The sequence below is a fragment of the Jatropha curcas genome, chromosome 7 (assembly GCF_041381405.1).
Source record: "Jatropha curcas cultivar XTBG-Jc1 chromosome 7, XTBG_Jcur_1.0, whole genome shotgun sequence".
In the NCBI taxonomy this organism is placed as follows: domain Eukaryota; kingdom Viridiplantae; phylum Streptophyta; class Magnoliopsida; order Malpighiales; family Euphorbiaceae; genus Jatropha; species Jatropha curcas.
The window spans coordinates 4,140,868-4,164,595 of record NC_143157.1 but is presented as its reverse complement, the minus strand read 5'-3'; the positions used below and the strand labels follow the sequence as shown (position 1 = coordinate 4,164,595).

At 30.1% G+C, this 23,728-nt stretch overlaps 1 long non-coding RNA gene across 1 annotated transcript; it reads left to right on the top strand.

The window, feature by feature from the left end:
* Nucleotides 1–21,389: 21,389 nt before the first annotated feature.
* On the top strand, nt 21,390–22,251 carry LOC149494611 (uncharacterized). Its single transcript, XR_016321620.1, has 3 exons — nt 21,390–21,467; nt 21,620–21,712; nt 22,191–22,251. It is a non-coding gene; the product is annotated as an uncharacterized LOC149494611 (long non-coding RNA).
* The last annotated feature ends 1,477 nt before the right edge of the window (nt 22,252–23,728 follow it).

The window sequence follows — 23,728 nt, the reverse complement described above, 5'->3', positions numbered from 1 at the left end:
AATTGGAGTAATTTTGATTTAAATTTTAACCAAACACTATCATTCATGTGTGCAGTATGTGATGGTCCAATCAGCATATGAAAATAAAGCATTTAAAAAGCAGGTTGGTGTATATGATGGATGTCATTAGGTTTTATTTTGGTCTTTACTGTGAAAGTCTAACTTTAAAGGGTAAAATTTTCCTTAAACAATTAACAAAATAATTAATAATTTGTTTTTTTTAATTGTGAAAGTCTAAATTTAAAAAATCAAAATCATTAAACAATTTAATTATTTAATAATAATTTATATTAGTTTTGGTGCATAATTAAAATTTTAAATTGGATATTTTTATGAAAAATGAATGATTTCGAGTTCTCCTACAAAAAAAAAAAAAAAAAAAAAAAAAAAAAAAAAAGAAGAATGATCATAAAAGTTTTGTTTTCTGGAATAAAATCATACACTAAGATCGAACTAGATCACTTGATTACCATAGTAGCTTATGCAAAAAAAGACAAGTTTTCTTTATAAAATTTTCAAGATCCACCTCAGACAATTTTGATAGACAACAAATCGGTTATATATATAAAATAAAAACCAAACAGAAAAAGAAAATTGATTTTATTTTCTATTAAAACAAAATTAAACTGAATTTTTTTAAAAAAAAAAAAACAAATTGAACCAAACAGAATTGTGAATTCCTTAGTGCAATTTGATTCGATTAGTTTTATTTTTTTATAAATCATCCAAACAGAAGAAAAGAAAATCTTAAAATATTTTAGAAATTGACTAGCTTAAGCATAAAGAATTCTACCTGAGAGGCAGTGTAAGCAAAATCAGGGGTTGTGGGGACATGATTAACATGTTGCCTAAGATGAGAGGGATTTTTAGCCTCATATGGTAACCCTAGTTTCAGTGTCAGGTCCACCATTTCCACTTTGCCATTGTTATTACAGTAAGCTGCTCCATTAAACAATCCAGAATCCATCTCTCCTTGCTTTTGCTTATGAGATCTGAATTTTATATAAAAATGGGTCTTGTTAAAAACAGAATATATAAAAATGACTCTAGCAATATATATATATATATATATATATAAACCAATGGTGATTTATGTGTGGACCTAAGTTACCAGAAGAAAGGTGGACTAGATATTGCCTCTAACTGAATATTGGCTGTACTGGAGAAAGAATTACCTGCACCCCATATATATATTCAGCCAATAATTAGCTCCATAATACCAGATATGATATAGAATATGTACAGCAATGATCATATGCTAGGGTTATCGGCCCTTATAAATAGGGTTATCAGAAATTGATATATGGCATAATCTTTCTATAAGGCTCCACTTAGCATGTTTTTCCAATAAATGACATGTAGCATATTTTTTTAATTGGCCTCCACCTAGTATCTATTGAAATTAATTAATTAAATATAAAATCATAAATATCAAGACATAATAATCAATAATACAATAAACAATAATCATTTGACTAAATAAATAATTAGCTTAAATTTTTATTTGACTCTATAAATAAATAGAATTATAAAAATAAATAGAATTAACGAATAGAATATTTTATTTTGTAATCTTATTATTGTATATTTTTTAAAAATATTTTAATATTATAATTACAATTTATAAATATCATCCACATTTGTTAAATTAAATTCGAACATTGTAAATTTTAAATTAATTATCTACAAATCAATTATATAAATATTAAAAATATTATAATAAAAATCGAGACATAAAAATTTAAAAATTAAAAATTTATTAAAATATTATTTATTAATATCATTTCTCTTTATTTTTTTTGTGTAAATTGTAACTGTTATTTTCTTGAAAACTAATTGCAACTGTTATTTTCAATTAATTTTTATTAAATGAAAAATTACATATTCCTTAAAAAAATGGATAATATTATTTCTAGTAGTGTTTAGTCCAAAAAATTTATCAGTGCATAAGTAGCTTTTTTTAACTAAATGAGGTTTGAAAATCCATATATGTGCATTCTTACTTTCGTAGCAAAATTTTAGGGGTTGAGTTAGTCCAAAATATTGTGTAATTTACATATCATGTATATATATAATACAAAATATTATGTTTCATGTCTTCAATTATGGCTTCATTCAATTTTCTGCTTTGTTGGTTCTTCTTGAGTTGGTGTGGTGCTGAAAAAAAAAAGCAAAATTTGATGTGAGAGAATAATGTACATCCATACAATTTCTTTTATATATAATAGGAATTATCAATTTCCTAAGCTACCAAAGAGACATTTCAAGTGGATAGATGGTTTGAATAATTGAATTACCTTTGTCGTTTTAGTTAGTTAATAATTGTTAATATATATACATATAAAAGTTTTGGAAGTTTTGGAAAAGTTAACTTTTCCAAAAGTTGGAAATATACTTGTGTGTGTTTGTGTGTCTATATATATATATATATATATATATATAAACAAACCAGAAAAAAAAAAAAAAAAAAAAAAAAAAAGAAAGGAAAAAAACACAGGCATATGCTCAGATTCTACCAAGTTCATATGTTATAAAAATCCAAACTGTTCATTACAATAGGTAAGGTGCTTAGTTTTACCCTTAGGGACCTACGGCCATGAAAGTCCAACAAGACCTTCTCCACTCACTCAATAACTTAATTTTGGCAAGAAAAATAAATTAAAACTCATGACAGCGAAAATAAATTCATTACTGATTTATTATTATTTTCAAAATTTAACTAATTAAACAACTTTATCCTATAGTTATAGGATGAAGAAAGAAGCAGGGTCTCCAATTTCCGATTTCTACCAAGTTCATATGTTATAAAAATCCAATTATATAATTGTTTGACGTATATAGTAAGGTCCTTTTTATTGTTTGACGTTCTACTTTGACTGACACAATATTTTGACTGACAAATTGTAGAAAAGCACAATATTGTAAAACACAAGTATAATTATAGTTCCCTTTAAAATAGAAAAGCACAATATTGTAAAACACAAGTATAATTATATCCAAAATATTTGTAGGTTAAGCTCTGTAGGATCATGCCTTTAATTTCAATTCAAAGATACTTAACCGATATTGAATTATTTTATTTGTAATTATTTAAAAATAAAACTAGTTATTAAATATTATTAAAAAAACTTCATTGCTATTTTATTTATACAATACATTAAAATAGAAAATGATATACGTAGCTTTTATATTTATTTAACTAGGTGGAAGCCCAACGTTGCGCAGGTTGTTTTATTACTTTATTATCGCATATTGTATTAGAGGTTGTTTTTTTATTGTACATATAAGATAAATATTAATATAAAAAATAAATCATACAACTAATTAGTGCTTGAAAATTAGTTCCCTTTTTTATTTGAAAATTAGTGCTTGACAAAAGGGAACTAATTTTCAAATAATTATATTGCATAATTATATTGACAAAACGGAACTATTGACAAAAGGGAACTACGTAGTTCCCTTTTGCCATTTGATAGCTCCGTTTTGACAATATTATACGTATAAACTTTTGCAAATTAGCATAAAGACAATAGTAAATATATATAGGTATAAAAATATAAAATTATTATAAAAAGATGGAAAAAAATTGAATAGTCGAATCTAAAACTAAAAAAAATCAAATATCAATATAGATAATTATTTTAAATAAGTACTAATTTCTAAACTTAAAAAAAATATCTTAAATGATCTAATAAAAAGTTTCAAAATCAAATATAGATACAGATAATTATGGTAAATGAATATTAATTTTAAAATATAATCATTATATAAAATTTTTTAATATTTAGATAATAAAATATAATCATCTTTTTAATTTATTAAATATATTTATTTTTTAATTTATCAGATGTTATCTGATTGGCCCCTTTTTTATTTTAAATGTATTTATTAAATTTAATGTTTAGATTTGTCTTTAACCTCCAACACTAGGAAGCAAAACAAATAAAATAAAAAAAAGAAAGTGCAAGATAATAATAACAATAATAATAAATAAAAACTGACCTTTCATTCATAAGCATAAAAACTATACAAATAAATTAAAAAAAAAAACTCCTAATAAACATATTCAACATCACACAACTAATTATACAAAGATAGAAAATAAGTTATCGAAATAACGAGATTTAATTAATATTGGTCATTTCTCTGCTCTTATCTGTACCTCTATATTCACTTCTTTTTGCATACATATCATTTCATAAAGTTAAAAAATTCTGAAAAAAAAAAAAAAGAAGGAAAGAAGAGACCAGAGAATTAAATTAATATTACTGTAGTTAGAAAAAAAAAAAAAAAAAAAGAAAGAAAGATGCAGTAATATATATGGATTGAAGTTGTTGTTGTCATCCTTTTGCTGATCAAAATCTAAAAACAACAATAACACACATATGAAAAAAAAAAAGCTAAAACCTAGAAAATTTAAATAAAATAATCGAAAGAAACAACAAAAAGATAAGAAGAAAAGAAACAACAAAATTGATATATATATATATACCTCTTTCAACGATTATTTTTATAATGGTTTTCTTATATATATATATATATATATATATATATATATGAAAAATTTTAAAATTTTAATTATTCAAAGTTTTAGATTTTAGATATAGGTATATGTAGATATAAAAATAAAAATAATCAAACATTACTTAAAATTTAAAAAATTTATAAAAAAGAGAAAAAACAATACTCAAACAAAGGAGTGACGCTTCAACTTTGTAAAGATTTGTTGGTTTCAAGATTTTATATATATATATATATATATATATATATATATATAAAATGGTGATTTTATGCTTTTTCTTTGTAATATTAGTTGTTTTAATAGAAGTTAATTATTTTAATAGTTGTCAGCTATTTTACTGTTGATAGGAGACAACGTCTTATTACTTTTTTCAACCTCTGAATATTAATATAAATATTATGTATTTTGACTAGGGGTCCGATCGGCATATTTAACTGTTCTAGTAGCGGCTAGTTGTTAACTGTTTTAGTAGCTTTTAGCTATTAGATGTCAGTTGTCAGATGTTAGCTGCTAGCTGCTAGCTATTTAAGTAGCAACTAAAAATGAAAGTGTTCAATAAAAACAATTGTTTGATTGACAATTAAATTTAAAATGGCAAAAAAATGATAATGTAATATTCACTTAGAATTTTCGCTTATAACCATAGAATTAAACTCGGTATAAAAAAACACAAAAGATGATTTCGTTGAACCTAAATTTTCAAAATTTAAGAGAGCAAAAATTAAACAGTTCATTATTTTATAAATAAAATTGGAAATTTTTAATAATTTAGTGGATTAATATTTTTAATTTTTAACATTTTCCCGAGTTCAAATGCAAATATATAAACAAACATTTTTTTTGTATACTTGCATGAGGTAACCAGGCTCGTATTCATTTTAATAGTCCACAAACTTGACTAATCTCCGTTCACCTTCGAAGGCAAAAAAACAAATAAACATTTTTTCTTACTAACAATTATAAACAAGCCAATCATAAAAAATAATAAAAAGATATAATGAGATAAAGAAAGATTTTAAAGCATAAAAGAATTAAAAAAACCTAAGCCGCTAAACATCAGGTGGGATAATGTTTTAGAAAATGCTCATTCATCCTCTAAAATATACTTCATATATCAGGTTACTGAACACAATAATATAGAGAAAAAGTGTTTTGACTAATTCAAAACACTAAAAGCTATCCAAAACACTGTTGCCGAATACAGCCTAGGTCAAAATAATAAATACTAGAAGTTATTATTGAATAAGCTCTATATTTTAGCAACTGTTTAAAATTTTGCAAAAATGACCAACATTCATAATTTAATCAACCACTAATAACTATGGTTAGTTTGCATGGTCTAATTGATGCAAGCGTCGATTGTGGATTATGAGAAAGCTAAAATCAACTTGAATAATATCTTAGCTCAAGAGGAAATATTTTGGTAGCAGCGCAGCAAAGTGTTTTGGTTTTGAAAAATAATGATAGCAACATTGGATTTTTTTCATGCGGCTACAATGCAACAAAGTCGTATTAATTCGTTTAAAGGGTTGTATGATGAGGATGGGGTTTGGTGTGAAGACGAAATTGGATGGGAATATTGTTCGAAGATATTTTGCTGATTTTTTTTTTTTTTTTTTGCTTCGCCATGCTCTTATGATTTTGTTACAAATCTTATTATTCCCTCTATTTTGCCGGCTGACAATGAGATGCTCCTTGCGCCTTTCATGAATGATGAGTTTAAGAATACTTTATTCCAAATGCATCCGTACAAGAGTCCAGGTCCTGATGGTTTAAACATATGCTTTCACAATTTTTGGCGAATTGTGGGGACATATGTAGTTGAGTCCAGGTCCTGATGGTTTAAACATATGCTTTCACAATTTTTGGCGAATCGTGGGGACATATGTGATTTTCAACTGTAAGACTTGATTGTCGATGGGTGAGTTTCCAAATTTTCCTAACTGTGCGTCTATAGCTTTAATTCTAAAAACTAGGGCTCCTCAAACAGTTAGGAATTTTTGGCCAATTTCTCTCTGTAATGTGGTTTACAAAATTCTTGCCAAGGTTTTAGCTAACAGGTTGAAAAAAGTATTGGACCAAGTTATTTCTCCATCTCAATCAGCTTTCGTGCCGGGTAGACTTATCAATGACAATTTGTTGGTAGCTTTTGAGATCCTCCATTATATGAAGCGAAAAGCTTCTGGAAAGAAAAGTCTAGCCGCGCTAAAAGTTGATATTAGCAAGGCTTATGATTGTGTGGATTGGGGTTTTCTTCAAGCGATGATGATTAACATGGGTTTTGCTTCACAATGGGTTGACTTGATTATGCTATGTATTTCTTCAGTGAAGTATCCAATTTCCTTTAATGGAACGGATATAAGGATATTTTTCCCGGGAGGGGTCTGAGGCAGGTGATCCATTATCGCCTTATCTCTTTTTGTTATGTGCGGAGGGGCTTTCAGCTCTATTCAGACAGGCGGAGAGATGTGGTGATATCCATGGCTGTCAAATTATTAAAGGTACACCTTCTGTTTCTCATTTGCTTTTCGTAAGCAATAATTTTTTCTTTTTTCGGGCAAATATTTTTAAAGTGAATTGGGTTAAGCATATATTATCTTTGTATGAACAAGTTTCTGGGTAATCTATTAACTTTCAGAAATTAGGTATTATGTTAAGTCCTAATGTTAGTAATTTGTTGAGAACTAATAGTCCTGGTTTGTTAAATGTTCATACACCTCTTGACCAAGGTCATTACTTGGGCCTCCCTTCTATAGTTGGCAGAAGCAACTATGTTTAATATATTCGAGATCCGTTATGGAAGCATCTCCAAGGGTGGAAAAGCAAGTTGTTAACCAAGGCGGGTAAGGAAGTCCTCATTAAATCAGTGGCTCAAGTAATACCATCTTATTGCATGAATGGGTTTTTATTATCTGTGCTACCTGTATGGAGCTTGAAAGGATGTTGAATTCTTTTTGGTGATTCAAAGAAGGACAGAAAGCAAAGCGTTCATTGGATAGCTTGGGATAACATGTGTTTGAGTAAAAGTAATAGAGGTATGGATTTTCGGCACCTTCATAGTTTCAATTTAGCTTTGTTGGGTAAGCAAGGTTGGCGATTAATAAACAACCAAAGTACTCTTCTATCACGGATCCTCAAAGGAAAATACTAAACGGATGGAAATTTTTGTAACACCATTTTAGGCCAAAATTCGAGTTATATATGGAGAAGTCTTTTATGTTCCCAACCTGTGCTAAAAGCTGGAATTCGGTGGAGGGTTAGAAATGGGTCTAGACTGTAACACCCCAAAATTTTCGAATCTTAAAATGATATTATTTTATCGGGTCATGAATAGGCTACAGAGAGGGGGATAATATTTTATTTAGATCTGAGGAAGATATTGAGTATAATTAATTATGAATGGATAGTGATTTACCGGTCTGTGAATAGTACTATCGGTCTGGGAGTCGGTATTCTTTTGGTCCGGAAAAATTACTATATATGTTTTATATTTTCTTTAATATTTTTAGAGTATGTATGCATTATTTTTATGGGTAGAAAGTAAGTAATGAATATTTTTGGAGAATTTAGATAATTAGTGAATAGTGAATTATGATGCTTTATTAATTAAGGAAATTTGAGGAATTATTTTTATGGAGTAATTTGAGAAATTTGTGGAGATAAATAATATTTTGAAGGAATTAAATTGGAGAATATTTTTTAGCCATTAGATGAGATTACTTTTGACTTAATCTTAGTATGTACGCATGATTTTTATGGGTAGAAAGTAAGTAATTAATATTTTTGGAGAATTTAGATAATTAGTGAATAGTGAATTATGATGCTTTATTAATTAAGGAAATTTGAGGAATTATTTTTATGGAGTAATTTGAGAAATTTGTGGAGATAAATAATATTTTGAAGGAATTGAATTGGAGAATATTTTTTAGCCATTAGATGAGATTACTTTTGACTTAATCTTAGCCATCCAATTGTGGAAAAAGACCAAAAAGACAAGTTTTATGAGAAGTATTATGAATTAAGAATTAAAATAAGGATTTTGGGGTCTAATATACTTGGCGTGAATTTGATGCGAGATTTAATGATCATATGCTAGGGTTATCAGCCCTTATAAATATGCGGACGCGCTTATTTGTGTGATGGGGTTGGCGCTTTCATAGGCCACGATTGTGTGATGGGGGTGGTGCTAACACAGGCCACGATCAAATCCGTTTATATTCTCTTTCTCCTAAGTGTATGCGAGCCCCTTGGAAAATATTTGTAAGGCAATTAAACGAATGAGATCATATTATTTTGGTAAACTTACTGTGAAAATTAATGATTATGTTATCAAATGAATTTTCAAAGCATGATATTCCGGTACATGGTTTTAAAAATAAATAGTATATGTATTGGTATAATAAATGTGCAAGTAATGAATTTATGAGTTGAAAGAATTAAATTCTTTATATTATTAATTAATAGTTTATTTGATATTTCTTTTGCTATAAATGTAAATGTATGTTAAAATTTAATGATTTAATGAAATTTGTGTTTTAAGTAAGTTGTCATCGCAACTTTAGTAAGTATGTGAATTATGAGCACCACTGAGTTTTATACTCAGCGCGTTGATTTTTATCACGCGCAGGTTAAAGACCGTGGTTGCTACTTGAAGACTAGAAGAGTAGCATCAGAGCAGAAGTGACTATTGTGGTAGTAGTAGATTGAGATTTATGTAATTAAGAATTATGGCATGTATAAGTGTTATATTTTCGGAGATTGTGTTATTTGAATTATAACTTAAGCATGTAATTAGCAATTATGTTGGTGTATATATTCGGAGATAAGCATAAGATTCATTAAATGATTGAAGATAAAATATTTCAAGAGAGTTGGTATGATTAGTTTATTAAGACTTGATATATATACAGAATGCAATTAATTGATGAATATTAAAATGCTATTGAGGATTTATATAGTTATGAAAATATAGAAGTGTTGTTGTGTTATGATGATTATTTGGAGATGTTGGGAGTTTGGAGTTTAATTGGGAGTGTTTTGTATTCACATGTTTGGCGAGCTCAGTTTTTAAAGGGAAATTCTTACAGTATTTCTGTAGGATTTTTCCCAATCTATTTTTCAAAAAAAAAAAAAAAGAGATGAAAACGAAATGAAATGATTTTCTAAAATATATATATATATATATATATATATATATATATATATATATATATATATATATTACTCGCTAAACTTGTGAATACTCAATTACTTCTAATTCATAATCTAATTTCATGATTTGTATGTTAAGTTAAGACGGTGTCTCCGGCACCGAATGTGGCATCCGTCGTCGGGTCTCACGGGACTGGGCGGAGGGTGTTACATAGACTTTGTGTTTGGGATGATCCTTGGGTGTGTAGCAGTCCTAATTTTCATGTAGAATCAGATATTGTTAAAGGTTTTGAGGAGCTTAAAGTGTTTGATTTGATTGACCATGTTACTAGGAAATGTGATGTAGGCTTTTTGCGTAACCTTTTTGCTCCTGTTGATGCTGATCGTATTCTTCAAATTCCTCTAGGTATGCAAAACTGTGATGATATAGTTGTCTGCAATCTGGAGAGAATGGGGACCTACACTGTTAAATCAGCCTATCATGAAGCCTTTAAAATGCACTCTTGTTACAGGTTATAGGGTGCAGCAACACTTCTGGAAGTTCTTGTGGAAACTAGGAGTTCCTTCTAAGGTTAAAAATTTTCTTCAGAGGGTGTGTTGTGATATTCTACCAACCAGGTCCAGTTTATTAAGGAGGGGCATTCATGTTAATGTGTGTTGTGCATATTGTGATTAGGCATAAACTATCGAGCATCTTTTGTTTGGTGTCTGCGACCTGCTATGTGTTGGCTTTCGTTGGATGCTAGATTAGTGAGTGTAGATGGTGACTCTTTTATGTATTGGTTGTTGAATGTCAAGGACAGATTAGGGGATGAAATGGTGCAGAGATGTTGTGTTGTTTAGTTCATATGGTTCCACATGAACCTGTTTATTTGGCAGAACTTTGTTTCTGACCCTTGCTAGCTGGTTGCTGCGGCTCTACATTATCTTCATGAGTGGTCTGAAGCTCAGTGTGTTGATGAAAATGGAAGACTTCAAGCTGTTATTCCTACTCTACAGTTAGGTTGGTCTCCTCCAGCGGCTAGTTTTCTAAAGTGCAATGTAGATGCCATTGTTTTTGAGGGATTAAATAAAGTGGGCTTTGGCATTGTGTTTCGTAATGGGAGTGGAGATTTTGTTACTACCGTATCTGGTTTATTCAATGGTGTTTATGAAGCTAGAATGGCTAAGGTGTTGGGCTTAATGGAGGTCCTCTCATAGATTAAAGTGAGGCACTTCTCACATGTGCAGGTAGAGTTGGATGCTAAGAAAGTAGTTGCAACTTTTCAAAGTAATGCTATTGACCTATCCAAATGGGGCTTGATGATTGCTGACTGTCAACAGTTGAGTTTATGGAGTAATAACATCACTGTTAAATGGGTACAAATGCAAGTGAATAGAGTAGCTCACTCTTTAGTTCGGGTTGCTCATTCATATGCTCGTCTTCCAGTTTGGCATGAGCTTCCACAAAATATAGAAGCTCTTATTGTATATGATCTTTCTGACTAATGATATTTTCTTCCTTTAAAAAAAAATAACCATGGGTTAGCAAGATTTGGTTTCACCTAAGTAATTAAACCGAATAAATATTATTTTATTTAGTTCGATTTAACTTTTTAATAAAATCAATGTGGTTTAGTTAGGTAAATATGAATTTCAATTGTTTTTTTTTAAGTTTCAAATAATCTGCAGCAATCAAATTATTGAGCCTGATTAAATTTCATGTTAAATTAGAAAATCGAATTGAATTAACATGATATTAGGTCAGCTTAATTTGAATTTTGAACTAAATCAGAACCTCTGAAAAGATAAAAAAATTGTTTGTTCAATTATTTCAATTTTATTTTTTATTAATAAAATTGAATTATTTTCGGTTTGATTTGGTTTTATAAACATATTTATTCAGTTTGGTTCAATTTTTATATTTTTAAAATTCTATATTTTCAATAAATTTAGTTCAATTAATTCCAACGATCATTCTTATTAATCACTAACTATCAACTAACAATAAAAATAAATAACTAAATTAATAAGCCCTGAAACAGTGTTAAAAGTTTGCTAACAAATAAAGAAAAAAAATATTGACAACTTCCACACCAACACTATTTTATTCTCTCTTATTCAATTTATAAAATTTGTATATTAATTTCATTAAGGAATATTTTGAAAAGAGTACTGCTCTTTATCTTTTTACAAATGAAAAAGAATGTCTCATTCACGATAATGATAAATGACTAGTCTAATAATTGTTAAAATATATATATATATATATATATATATATATATATATATATATATATATATATATATATATATATATATATCTTTTCTTCTTCTTTTTCTTTAGTTTTCTAATCCTAGATTTAGTACCTCCTATTTTCTAATTAGTTAAATTTTGAAAATAATAATAAATCAGTAATGAATTTATTTTCGCTGTCATGAGTTTTAATTTATTTTTCTTGCCAAAATTAAGTTATTGAGTGAGTGGAGAAGGTCTTGTTGGACTTTCATGGCCGTAGGTCCCTAAGGGTAAAACTAAGCACCTTACCTATTGTAATGAACAGTTTGGATTTTTATAACATATGAACTTGGTAGAATCTGAGCATATGCCTGTGTTTTTTTCCTTTCTTTTTTTTTTTTTTTTTTTTTTTCTGGTTTGTTTATATATATATATATATATATATATATAGACACACAAACACACACAAGTATATTTCCAACTTTTGGAAAAGTTAACTTTTCCAAAACTTCCAAAACTTTTATATGTATATATATTAACAATTATTAACTAACTAAAACGACAAAGGTAATTCAATTATTCAAACCATCTATCCACTTGAAATGTCTCTTTGGTAGCTTAGGAAATTGATAATTCCTATTATATATAAAAGAAATTGTATGGATGTACATTATTCTCTCACATCAAATTTTGCTTTTTTTTTTCAGCACCACACCAACTCAAGAAGAACCAACAAAGCAGAAAATTGAATGAAGCCATAATTGAAGACATGAAACATAATATTTTGTATTATATATATACATGATATGTAAATTACACAATATTTTGGACTAACTCAACCCCTAAAATTTTGCTACGAAAGTAAGAATGCACATATATGGATTTTCAAACCTCATTTAGTTAAAAAAAGCTACTTATGCACTGATAAATTTTTTGGACTAAACACTACTAGAAATAATATTATCCATTTTTTTAAGGAATATGTAATTTTTCATTTAATAAAAATTAATTGAAAATAACAGTTGCAATTAGTTTTCAAGAAAATAACAGTTACAATTTACACAAAAAAAATAAAGAGAAATGATATTAATAAATAATATTTTAATAAATTTTTAAATTTTAAATTTTTATGTCTCGATTTTTATTATAATATTTTTAATATTTATATAATTGATTTGTAGATAATTAATTTAAAATTTACAATGTTCGAATTTAATTTAACAAATGTGGATGATATTTATAAATTGTAATTATAATATTAAAATATTTTTAAAAAATATACAATAATAAGATTACAAAATAAAATATTCTATTCGTTAATTCTATTTATTTTTATAATTCTATTTATTTATAGAGTCAAATAAAAATTTAAGCTAATTATTTATTTAGTCAAATGATTATTGTTTATTGTATTATTGATTATTATGTCTTGATATTTATGATTTTATATTTAATTAATTAATTTCAATAGATACTAGGTGGAGGCCAATTAAAAAAATATGCTACATGTCATTTATTGGAAAAACATGCTAAGTGGAGCCTTATAGAAAGATTATGCCATATATCAATTTCTGATAACCCTATTTATAAGGGCCGATAACCCTAGCATATGATCATTAAATCTCGCATCAAATTCACACCAAGTGTATTAGAGCCCAAAATCCTTATTTTAATTCTTAATTCATAATACTTCTCATAAAACTTATCTTTTTGGTCTTTTTCCACAATTGGATGGCTAAGATTAAGTCAAAAGTAATCTCATCTAATGGCTAAAAAATATTCTCCAATTCAATTCCTTCAAAATATTATTTATCTCCACAAATTTCTCAAATTACTCCATAAAAATAATTCCTCAAATTTCCTTAATTAATAAAGCATCATAATTCACTATTCACTAATTATCTAAATTCTCCAAAAATATTCATTACTTACTTTCTACCCATAAAAATCATGCGTACATACTAATATTAAGTCAAAAGTAATCTCATCTAATGGCTAAAAAATATTCTCCAATTTAATTCCTTCAAAATATTATTTATCTCCACAAATTTCTCAAATTACTCCATAAAAATAATTCCTCAAATTTCCTTAATTAATAAAGCATCATAATTCACCATTCACTAATTATCTAAATTCTCCAAAAATATTCATTACTTACTTTCTACCCATAAAAATCATGCATACATACTCCAAAAATATTAAAGAAAATATAAAACATATATAGTAATTTTTCCGGACCAAAAGAATACCGACTCCCAAACCGATAGTACTATTCACAGACCGGTAAATCACTATCCATTCATAATGCTTATCTCGGATTTTGATGATTAATACAAAACAAATAAATTTAAATTATATTATTTGTGCTAATTTTATTTTATGCAGAAATTCTTTGGAAAGAAAGTATACAAGGCAAGTCCTACATTGAGATTGAAGATTTCGAAGATCCTAGCAATCTAGGCATTTAGGAAACTTTGTAGGATAGAGAGAAAGGTTACATATGAGCACAAAAATCTTTTTCTCTCTCAAAAGTATTTTCGGAAATTAGATTTTTTCAAAATAAATTCCTTTATTTTTATTTTCGAAAATATTCCTTTAAATCGAAAAGATTTATTTTCCTAAAAACTAAAGAGATTTCCTCTCTAATGTTTTTGGTAATAAAATCTTTTACCTTTTCGGATATATATTTTGAAAGATCTAAAGTGTTTTAAAATTATTCACTTACCTTAAATATGAAGGAAAATCTCTTTCAGTTTTGGTAAGAACATCTTTTCCGCAAATAATTCTTTCCAAAATAAATGCTGTCGAAAATCTTTTCTAAAGGAAAGTGAAAATCGGGTTTTATTCTCTTACCAAAAAGGGGTAAAACAATTTTTGGTAACAAAGATTTTCACATCTTCTAAAATAAGGAAAGAAGATATTCTGATCTCTTTCCAAAAGGTGACAGCTCTTTTGTTTTCCTATATAAAGGAACATTCACGCCTTAAACATTTTGGGTGAAGTAAGAGTAATTGTTTTAAGAGCACTCTCTCTCATTGAACGAATCTTTTTCTCTCAAAACTTACTCTACCCCCATTTTCTTTTCATCTCTATACTTAAACGTCTTTATATTTAAAGAAGAAAAGAATTTTTACAGTTACATTTGAAAAACAGTTCTGTGTTCTAATTGATCTTCTAATCTGATAAAACTGTTTTTCCTGTGCTTATATAGGCGTTTCTTTCTGTCTATTTAGATTGTGTAATCTATAGTAGACAGGCTCTTTATTTGTTAAACTTTTGTGTGTAATAGCTCAGGTTAGAAGCTATTGTGATAGAGGTTATCAAGCGACCTTCTCCATGTGTGGGATAGTAATGTCTTGAATTGAGTTTTCTGTACTCTGCCAAAAACAGAAAAGGGTTGAGGTTTACTAGAACCTTTGGAAAATCTAGTGGGACAAAAAGGGTAGATCTAGGTGTTGATCTATTTGTCTTGTACTGTTGGTTTGTCTCTTACCCTTGAAAAGAGATAACATAGTTGAGGATCTCAAGATGCGTCTTGGGGAGTGGATGTAGGCGAGTTAGTGTCGAACCACTATAAATCTCTGTGTTGATCTTTTCTAATTTCTGAAGTTTGCTTGATACTGTCTTTATTTCACTTCTGTTTAATTTTAGAAACGCTAAAACTGTTAATGATTCAGATGTTCTAAAACGGTAATAAGCTTTATCTTTTCTGAACATTAGAACTCTGGTATTCTAATAAAGTGAATATACAATGTTCTAACTGTTGTTCTATTCCCAGTATATTTCACTGATTGGGTTTCTAGTTAATGTTCTAAACTTTATGAGGACGTTCTAATCTTGATAGCTCTCCATCATAAAGTTGCTCTGATATTTGATTAAGGCTCTGTGAAGAAGTTCTGAATTCAATAACTGTCCTTCACATAAGCTTTATATGATTTCTCAAACTTTATGAGGAAGTTTCAATTCTTATAACTTTCCTTCATAAAGAAGTTCTGATTGTGTATAAGTCAGTGAGAAGCTGTTCTAATCAATAGCTGCACTTCGCACAGACTTTCTATCTTTTATAATCAGAACATTGTGAGGATATTCTAATCCATATTCTATTCTCACAAAGTTCTGTGTGTTTTCCGCTGTGCTTAGAATTCTAATTCTTGTTTAGAATTTCTAAAATTTATTTCAGTTTTTAAAAAACCCAATTCACCCCCCCTCTTGGGTTGTGCCATATATATTCGGGACCCACAGAAATAAGTTTCAAATTCAGAGGAAGATGAAGTTCAAGAAAAGGAATCAAATTAACCTCAAGAAGTCAAACATGGCGAAGCCACAAACTCAAAGCATAAAAGCTTCTTCAACACTCAAGCCACTCAAGTTACCACCACAATGTGGGTATTCAAAACTCTTTGTGATGAATACAAGTCATATTTCAGTCAACCAGTGGTAAAACCACTACAACAACAAAGTCAGATTCGCCTAGGGTCATCACTATCATACGAGCTCGAGTCAATAAGTTGATTCAACATCATCAAGTCGGGAAGGAATCCCGCAAAGACATCAAGCCGGAAGGAATCCCGCGAAGAAATCGAGTTAGAAGTGAATTTACTCATTTTGGTTGATGGTTACACTCTGTATTATTATTATTGTTTTGCTTGATCTCACTTTTGTTGGTGACCAGTTGGAAACAGACATGATGATCACATTACATGTAGTTTTCATGCTACACTTCTATAATGAATCTGCGTCATTTAGGGGTATTGGTAATGTAGTTGATGATGAACTTAGTCATGAGATCTATGGCGAATGTTTCTTCAGCTCTTTATCAATATAACTAATGGACGAGATTGTTTTTGGATACCTTGTATGACTGCGTTTGTTGAGCTCATTTTGGTGTATGTATTTTATTTAACATATGTTCGCCCAAGTGGGAGATTGTTGGATTTAATTTTCTATTGTGGGTTTAATATGTAAAATAAATACGTACAGCAGTCTAATTGTAAAGTCAATTTCAAATGTGGTCTTGATTGTGAATAATTGACTATTGAGGTATCAACTAATTATAGATATTAAGTGTAGAGACTATTATATAATTTATATTTTGTTAAAGGACCGAAATAGAAATTGTACTAACGCTACAGGTATATAAAGGTCGTGGTCCCCAGAGGAGTAGAATACGATTCAGTTTTACGTTCCTTTCGTACTGCTTCCGCAAAATCGATTCTTCAATTCTCTGGAAGGCTGCAAACCTAATTCTGCACATCAAGATCAACGAACAACGATGTCAGATACGCAACCTTTTCTTATTCAATCTATTTTGTTGAATCTAGTGGTTTGCACAATCTAGATTATTGTGGAATCATTTGAGATTAATTTATAACATCTTTCTCTCTCTGTAAGTTCTAAACTAAGCTCTTGAACTAATCCTTCGCATTCTTTTTTTTTTTTTTTTTTTTTTGGCGTTTAATCCTTCGCATTCTACTTTCCTTTTATGCAGTATTTGATTGCAGTTAATGCAATGTACTTCCTTTATTGTTGTGCTATAACCAATATTGGTACTAAGATTGATTTGCTTTAGTTCTTAAATTTTCTTGTTAAAAATGAAAAAATTTCCATTTTAGTTTATCTTTTGGCAATATTATTATTATTTTTCTCGATTTTTGATGTGTGGTTGCTAGTTAGAGAAGCAATGAGCTTGATTTTTTATTTTTAATTATTTTTTTAATTTTTAAGGGAAATAAGGTTCACGGATATGGAAACAGATGACGTCCTCGTCGAGAGGAGGGCCGGATCAGGCTACGCCACCGCCAGCACGGCGGATCATGAGGACGAGAGTCGATATTTGATAGTGAGGTGGTGCCATCTTCATTAGTTGAGATAGCTCCTATTCTCCGTGTTGCTAATGAAGTAGAATCTAGCAACCCAAGAGTTGCTGATCTATGTAAGTTTATAGAAGGCTACATTTTTTTGGCTTTTTTTTTATTTTTTATTTTTTGGGTAATTTGATTTGTTTAACTTTTTATCTTTTTTCCGTGATTAATTTGGGTTTTGAATTGCTTTCTAGTATGTTTTGAGGGCAAAGAAAAATTTTTTTTTTCACATATTTCTGACCTTTTTTTTTATTTTTATCAAAATGGGTTCTCAAATTTCAGGTTGTAATGGCAGCATGAATCTTAAGCTGTAACTAAGTACACCTTCATTCTACTAACCAGTATAGTAGTCTGCCTCTTTGTGCGTGTAGTGTTTGATTGCCTGTTGGCCTTGTGTCTGCTACATCTTGAAGGCTCAGAATTCTGAGAAATTTGACTTCATTTGAATCATGCGTTTTTCTCCGCTGTGTTCCATTCTACATGCCTTAATGTATTTTGGGTTGCTTGGGCTTTCTTTTGCATGTTGCATGGCAAGCTTGCGTATGTGAAAGTGAATGTATGAACGTGATGCTTGTTGCATGTGATTCTGTGATTATGAGATTTGACAAGTGGTTGCACTTTTTAACATTGTGGAGGATTGCTTGTCATCCACAATCTATTCTCCTTTTTTTCTTTTCTCAGAAAATTCTGTTCTCGTGAAAAAAAAAGGCTGCATTATGTAATGAATTGAATGTTATTCCTGTCTTGGTCCTGGTCTTAGCTGTTTATATTCCTGAAAGTATGTGCAACTGCCTTCACTAGATTACTAAATCTCCATAAGGTAATTAAAGGTTTTTGTGTATTTCTGATTTCCTTAAATAATTTTTTCAGCTCTGAAAATTCTGTTGTGGACTTCAAATGCCATACTAGTGTTGAATTTACTTAGAAAGCTTTCATGATTACATGGATTTTAATTCAAACTTTTTCTTTATTTTCATGTGGGTGAACAACCATCCTTATTGGTATTTTCCTTTCATATTTCTATGTTGGAGCTTCCATTTGATACCATATCTCATTTTCTGGTACTCTTAATGTAGGCCGATTTTATGCCTTTGAGAAGGCACAACTTATTGGATGCTTTTGATAGAAATAGAAATAGTCAGTTTTTCAAGAAAAGTTTGAAAAGGATACTACAGATAGTTTTATCTCAATTTTTGCCTTGTTATGAAGCAAAATCAAGAATAAGCTAATTTAGGCAATTTTTGAAGGATTTAAATTGTAGAAAAAATTGAAAATGTTGGTTGGAAGTGGTGCAGAAAAGGGAAAATAATGGTAGTGACTATAAAACATAAAATGCCTACACATCAAGTATAATGGTGTGGAGCAACAAAAACTTGTAGTGTATGTAATGGTCCTATCCATTATCATATAATTAATAAATATTATTCTTCAGATGAACAAATATATAATTGTGGACAAATATGTAGCAGGAAAAATTTCACTTAATGTGTTCTTTTTTCTACTAACTGTAAACATGGAGAAACCCATATTTTAATTGATAGTTATTTGGGACCAATTGTGCCATGACACATAAACGTGTCATGTTTGAAAGGTCATCTATAAAATATATAATTATTCCCATATTTCCATTGAGTCTTTTGAGTCCTTATTGGTTAAGGAGAACATGTTTTACAGGAGTCCTTCCTTAGAGAATTAGGACTAGCTTTAGGAGTCCAGTGTTAGAGAGGGAGACCTACCTATTCTGGAATGAGATGCCTTCATTTTGTCATGGGTAGTAACAAGTGAAGTGCACATGCATGTTTATAGTCCGTGGGAAAATGTTATATATCCATCTTTACTTTATTTATGGTTTGATGATTTGGCATTTAATAAAAAATACTGTTCTATTTGGACAAGAGACTAACTGTCCTTCTGGCAAGTTGTTCGAAATCTTGCAAGATGTTAGTACTTTTTGTATGTAATAGCTTCGCATGTATATACTTTCTATTCTGCAGTTTATGTTATCTAATCCCTGATATTACATCTCATTGATGAAATAAAAATTATGCTAGATCGTTTGTTGGCTTCCATTTGTGAAGGCCAACAAAAAAAAAAAAAAAAAAAAGAGAGGCTATATTAGCTTAATTCTAACAACTTCATCTTCTCAAGTCATTGAAGTAGCATGTTCGGAGATGACAGTGTATGAGACATGTCAAGGCCCTCAATTTGACCTGCGATTGCATAATGTACAGATTATCCTAAGTCTTCTGTCTAAAATAGGAACTCCCATGTTTGACTGGGAAAGTTCCATTGATTTGCATGAACTTAATTGATGTGGTGTTGGAGTTTGGAATGGTTTACCTGTTAGGGTAATGAGTTTTTTTGGGATGCTTATTGCTCAAGGAAGAAGTCTCCCATGGACTGATAGTTTATACATAATGCAATTCTCCATTTGTAAAATCAGAATTAGTGTTACAAACAGGGTATGATTTTTGTATAAATGAATGTCTCTTTCTGAAGTCCCATGTTTGATTTGGAAGTTCCTTTGATTTGCATGAACTAAATTATTGGGGTCTTGGAGTGTGGAGCGGTTTTAACTGTTAGGGTAATGAGTCTTTTTGGGATGCTAATTGCTCAAGGAAGAAGTGTCCTATGGACTGATAGTTGATAGTTTATACATAATGCAATTATGAAAAATGCGTAAAATAAGAAGTAATGTTACAAACAGGGTATGATTTTAGTATAAATGAATGTCAGTTTCTGAAGTCCAAGTCTTGAGACCCATGACCACTGTGTAATACACGATTTTTTTAGTAGAAACAATTTCTATAGCATTGACAATTACGACCAGCATATGGTTAAATGATACCTTTAGCTATTTGCTTCTTTTATGCTCTCTCCTATTTGCTACTAGAGGGTTTTTTTTAATTCTTTTCAGGAAAATGATCCAACCTTGATGGGAAGGGTAAAAAAGAGTGATGCGCGGGAAATGCAGAGTTTTTATCAACATTACTACAAAAAGTATATCCAAGCCTTGCAAAATGCTGCTGATAAAGCTGATCGGTGAGTTTTTTGCTGTAGAAGGGAAAAGATAGAGATATTTGCTTATGTCTTAGTAAGAAATTTTCTTAGCTAATATTTTCTGGAATCCCAGCGTAGTTGCCATTTTTGACGGTTGTCTTTTTAAATCCAGTGCACAGCTTACAAAGGCATACCAAACTGCTAATGTTCTCTTTGAGGATTTGAAAGCTGTTAATATGACACAATCTATTGAAGTAGATCGTGAGTTGAAACCTTGTGACATTTACTCTATTGTGAATGTTTAATCTAATGGCAGATATCACCTATTTCAAATTTTGTCAACTTAATAATGCTAATTGCTGACCAGCTGTTACATATGTGTAACTTATTCTTTGTGGATATTGTAAAGCTTTTAGAAGCTCAGGATAAAGTTGCAGAAAAGACTCAGATATATGTCCCTTACAATATCCTTCCACTTGATCCTGATAGGGCAAATCAGGCAATTATGAAATATCCTGAGGTACATTTCGTATGTGTGGTTTGGATAGTGAGCTTTGTTTTAGCTTCTCTCACTTAGCATGAAAATGCTTGTGTCTAACCATTTGTAGATCCAAGCTGCTGTTGTAGCTCTCCGCTACTTCCATGGCCCAAAGACCACAAGAAGAAAAGAGACGAAGATATTTTAGATTGGCTTCAGGCGATGTTTGGGTTTCAGGTGAAAGAACTACAAATAATTAATATCAAAAAAAAAAATACAAATAATTATTTCTCCAAGCATTTTGAATTTGGCAGTTAATTAAGTATGATTGGAAGTATGTAACATTTTTTCCTTGACCTATTTCCATTGGGTGCCTATTAAATTTGCAGAAGGATAATGTTGCTAATCAAAGGGAACATTTAATCTTAGTACTTGCAAATGTGCACATTCGACAATTTCCAAAGCCTGATCAACAACCCAAGGTTTGTACTTCCACATTATATATTCTTAATGAATAGTTGGCAATCCTTTTAAAACATAATTCTTAGAGGAGGGCAGTATTGAGAAAACTATGCTGTGGGAGAATTTGCTTCCATTCTGCCAATGTTTCCATCTCAAGGGCAAATAGCAGCTGTAGAAGACTGCCCCTATGTTTGTTTGATTATCTCCTTTTTGTTTGTTGGCACAGTTCTGTTCAGGATTTTTTGACCTTCAAAGTTCTGTTTCTATCACACATGCTATAGAATTGCTTGTACATCACAATCAAAGTGATGGCGTATGGTATATTATATTTTTGAACTAGAAAATGTACTTTACTATATTTACTGTTACTGCAAGACAAAAAGAAACAAGCAGCTACTTTACTGCTTCATATAATGCAGATTATGGAGTACCATTTGATTAGTCTTTTAGCAATGTATTTCATCTTCTTTTAACATATTTTTATCTATTTCATTCTAGTTGGATGAGCGTGCATTGACAGAAGTGATGAAGAAGCTTTTCAAAAACTACAGAAAATGGTCAAGTACCTATTGGGTATAAGTGCAGCGATAAACTCTAAGAGTGATTAATAATTTATAACACCAAAAATAATAACGGGAAAGACAACCAAAATAATACTAACACAAAACACCAAATATAATTGTATTAATAAGAAACAAACATTCACAAAGCTTAAGGAAAGGATTACTTGGTTTTTGCATGGTTGCATTACAAGTGAGGTGAGGGGTGGTATTTATAGCCATTTCTACCTCCTCAATGTACGGCTAAGATTTGTCTACAAAAATGGACGGTTTAGATTACATAGAGAATTCTAGAACTATGTAGACATTATACAAAATATCTTTTGGGTGGAGTAATGTGGAGTATTTTAGAATGCGGGCTTGGACCTCCAACTTTGGGCTAGAGGCTTCCCAAGTCTTGGTCCATTATGGCAGCCCATTTTGGTGGTGACTTTTCTAAATTAATAAGTGATATTTTAATACTCTCCCTCAACGATTAATTTCTCTTTCTTCATCATTCCCAACTGTTGGTGAAAAATTCTCAGCCATTTGTATAGCCGAACGATTATCACAATTTAACGTAATTGGATAGTCGATGGGTTGATGCAGATCGTTCATAAGCTGTGACAGCCAAACACTTTCCTGAACTGCTATTGCTACTGCCCGATACTCAGCTTCTATTATGGAAAGTGACACTGTAGGTTGTCTCTTGCTGCACCAAGAGATTACTCTTGAACCAAGACTAAATGCATAGCATGTTGTCGAGCGCCAAGTGTCGTGATCTCCTACATAATCAACATCGCAATATCCTTCCAAGTTGATAATTTCACCTCTCTTGTAAAAGATCCCATAATCGATTGTACTTTTGACATATCTCAATATTCTTCGAACTGCTTTCAACTGAGCTTTTTTAGGCTTCTGCATAAATCGGCTGACTACTCCAACTGCAAAGGAAATGTCTGGTCGTGTCATAGTGAGATAGATTAGGCTTCTCACTAGTTGTCTATACATAGTAGCATCTTCGAGATCATTCCCTTCATGAGCACACAGCTTGACATTAGCATCCATTGGAATATATATTGGCTTGCATTCCATCATTCTAAACCTCTTCAGTAGATCTCTTGCATACTTCTGTTGTCCGAGGTACAAACCTTCCTTGGCTTCTTCTATCTCCAATCCAAGGAAATGCCTGAGCTTTCCTAGCTCTTTCATCTTGAAACGAGTAGCCAAATTCTCTCGAATGAGTTGAATCTCTTCACTATTATCGCCAGTGACTATTAAATCATCAACGTATACTAGCACTATAGCTAGTCTTCCTTCCTGATCTTTCACAAACAAACTGGAGTCTGCTTGTGTCATAACATATCCATTCTTGACAAGGAATTCTGCAATCTTGTCATACCAAGCCCTTGGTGCTTGTTTTAGACCATAAAGAGCTTTCCTTAGCTTGCACACATAGTTAGGATTCTCACGACGTTTGAACCTTGGTGGTTACTC